The 2,764-nt window shown below is 53.9% G+C and overlaps 1 protein-coding gene across 1 annotated transcript in view; it reads left to right on the top strand.

Moving 5' to 3' along the window:
* Window positions 1-202: 202 nt before the first annotated feature.
* Window positions 203-2,764, top strand: part of COL14A1 (collagen type XIV alpha 1 chain) — a 110,572-nt gene continuing 108,010 nt past the window's right edge. The window contains exon 1 of the mRNA XM_027884918.1: window positions 203-283. The gene's annotated coding sequence lies outside the window, so the exon portion shown is untranslated. The remainder of the gene's footprint in view (window positions 284-2,764) is intronic.

Here is a 2,764-nt window from a genome sequence, read left to right as displayed (position 1 = left end):
CGTGGAACGCTGCCCGCGCCCCCCCGGCCCTGCCTCCCGCGCACCTGGCCGCGCCCCCGCCGCGGGGTCGGGATCGCGGGCGGAGGGTGGGATCTCAGGCATCGCTCGTGCCTCTCCCCCTCCTTCTTTCCACCTTCTGCTCTATAATTGCCCGCCTCCTTTCGCTCCCCTTTCTCCTTATCGGATGCGGAGCGGACAGCGGGCAGGGACGCGGCTCTCCCGCAGCCCCGCTGAGAACGAGCGGCCGCTCCCGCCGGCGGCTCCGCGGCCGATGCCCGCACAGGTCGGTGTGAGCTCCGCTTCGACTCCCTCGGGGCCTGGGGGAGGCGGGCTGGGGTCGGGGCAGGAGCGGGAACGGGAAGGCTTCCCGCCCACCTGCCTGGCCATCCCGGCGGCGGCGGGAGCGGATTCCTGGGGGAGAATGGGGTGAGGGAGGAGGAGATGGAGAGGTGGAAAGTGGCGAGCCTGGGCTTGGGCGGGGAATCCACTTAGAAACTCCTGCAAAGGCCTTACTTTTAAAAAGAACAATAATTAAAAAACCCCCAAACAGTCTCAGTGGTGGTGTGATGAAGGGTCTGGCTGATGCCCGCGTCCCGCGGCGGGTGCATCCTGCCTGCCTGCCTCCCTCGCTGCCGCGGCGCGTCGGGACAGATCGCTCTGCCCCAGCTCCGCACACCCGGTGCCCGGGGGGAATGTTATCCCACCGGGGGATGCCCGGGACGGCGAGCTCGGTCCCCCCTGCCCGCTGCCCCTGGGTCTCGGGAGCCCATTCCTCGACCACGATCTCCCCGCTGTCCCTCCCTTCACCTGGGCTGGGGTGAGGGGGCTCGGTTTCACACCGGTGGGTGCCGGTGGTGGGAAGCGCCCTGAAGGGAATCGGGAGCAGGAGCTCCCGTGTCCGTGGGCCGCCCCCCTCGGTCCGGGCTGGGCCGCGCTGGGGAGGAGGGAGGGTCGTGGCACGGCGGGGGCTCCGCCTCACCCCGGCCCCCTCCGCCGTCCATCCCCTGGGGGCCGGAGCAGGTCGTGCTGTGATTTTGGCCCGGCGGGACGCGGTCAGGAATGTGTGGCTGTTCCCGCGCCGCTCCGTAACGAGACACGCAGAGAGGAGATAAAAAACCAACCCCAGACTAACCTGCTCGCCCTGGGGAGGGGAGCCAGGGCTGTGTGGAGGCGGCTCAGTCTCCTCCCCTGGGCTGGGTGCGCGTCCGCAGCCAGGGTAGTTCGGAAGGATGCGTGCGGCGTTTGTCCCGGCTGGGAGCTCTCGAGGGCAGGCTGTTACCTGAGGAGAGGGTGCCCTGATCCCTGATCCCAGGCAGGCGTCCTGGAGCCCAGCTGGGAGAGGAACTGCGAGCTCGCGGGGCGGGAGGCTCACCTCCTGGCAGGGCTCTTGGCTTGGGAGAGTTTGGTCTCTGCTCCCAGCGCTATTCTGGCAGATAAATGATTTACCAAATCCTTTTCAATAGAAAGGTGATATATATATATATATATATATATATATATATATATATATATACATATATATATACATACTCACACACACAAAGCATGAGGAACAGGATATTTCTTTTTAGTCCCAGCCAGTGTCAGCCACAAGGTGGCTGCAGATGGGTGGTTGCCTTTCGTGGTTGAGTGAACCTTATGTGCAGATCATTGCAGAGGTGAACTTGTGCCTAGTTGATCCAGCACCAGTTCTATCTGTCCCAATAAATCTTACTTCTCTGCACAATGGCTGCTCGCTAAAAGCAGCAGCGGCGAATGTTTCTACATAGGATTACTGGTCAGGTAGTTTTTATAGCTCTTATTTGGGAGGAGGATTTATATCAAATCTAGCAGATGGGGAATTAAGCCACCACTGCTATGAATAATTTAATGTCTGGGTTATTATATGGAAAAAAGTCCCCACATCATTAATGGTTATTGCCTGGAAGAATGAGTTGTATTCTGTTCTTTGAAGAGTTAATATTTACTTGATCCAGGTTGTATTCTGAGTGAAGGGAGAAGAATAAATACCCAATGTGAGATACTCAACAGATGCATTTCAGACTATTTTAAGACTCTCTTCATTCTTCCCAGTGCCTGTCAGTAGGCAACTGTCTGCTGACTGTGGTCATTGGGTGTCTGACTCTTTGGTTCATATAGTAGGAAGCCTGGGCACTTTGCTCATGCTTCAGAATTGTGTCTGGAGGATGTGCCCTAAAAACTGGGCACACCAATGTATAAGTCTCTTGTACACATCTTTGTTATCAGATCTAGCTTCTTGCCTCTGTCTTGAGAGATTTGTACTGTAAGAGATTGATTCAAAATATGTGTTTACGTAATGTGAAATTTGTTGGTACTTTGGCTAAAACTTCGATAACCTTCTGTGAAGATGTAATTTACAATGCATAAACCCCCTATATATTTCTAGGAATTATATCCAACCTTAATGACTGGGATGTGTGACAGTAGACCTACCAAGTCCTGGGATAACTATGGCAGATTGTAAATACTTGGGAAAGAAATGTAGGTTTTATCATCTTAAATGTTTAATAATCGTTGAGGTGCTTCAGTCTGCTTTTTATATTAGATGGTGGTTGAAGTGAAGGAAAACATGGAAGGCAAATACGATGATAGTATGTTGGGCATATTAGAGAAAATGACACAGGTGGTAAATGGGAGGAACCTGCAACAGAAATACATAAACCAAAATTTACCCCAATTTACCCATAAACCTTCAAATGCTGTCTCTTTGACAGCAGGAAAGCTACTATTATTATCTTAATTT

This window comes from Empidonax traillii, unplaced genomic scaffold (assembly GCF_003031625.1).
Source record: "Empidonax traillii isolate 1590-97213 ecotype Southwest subspecies unplaced genomic scaffold, ASM303162v1 scaffold157:size2224338, whole genome shotgun sequence".
In the NCBI taxonomy this organism is placed as follows: Eukaryota; Metazoa; Chordata; class Aves; order Passeriformes; family Tyrannidae; genus Empidonax; species Empidonax traillii.
Note: the sequence above shows the minus strand (reverse complement) of the source record. Positions and strands in the feature narration are given on the sequence as shown.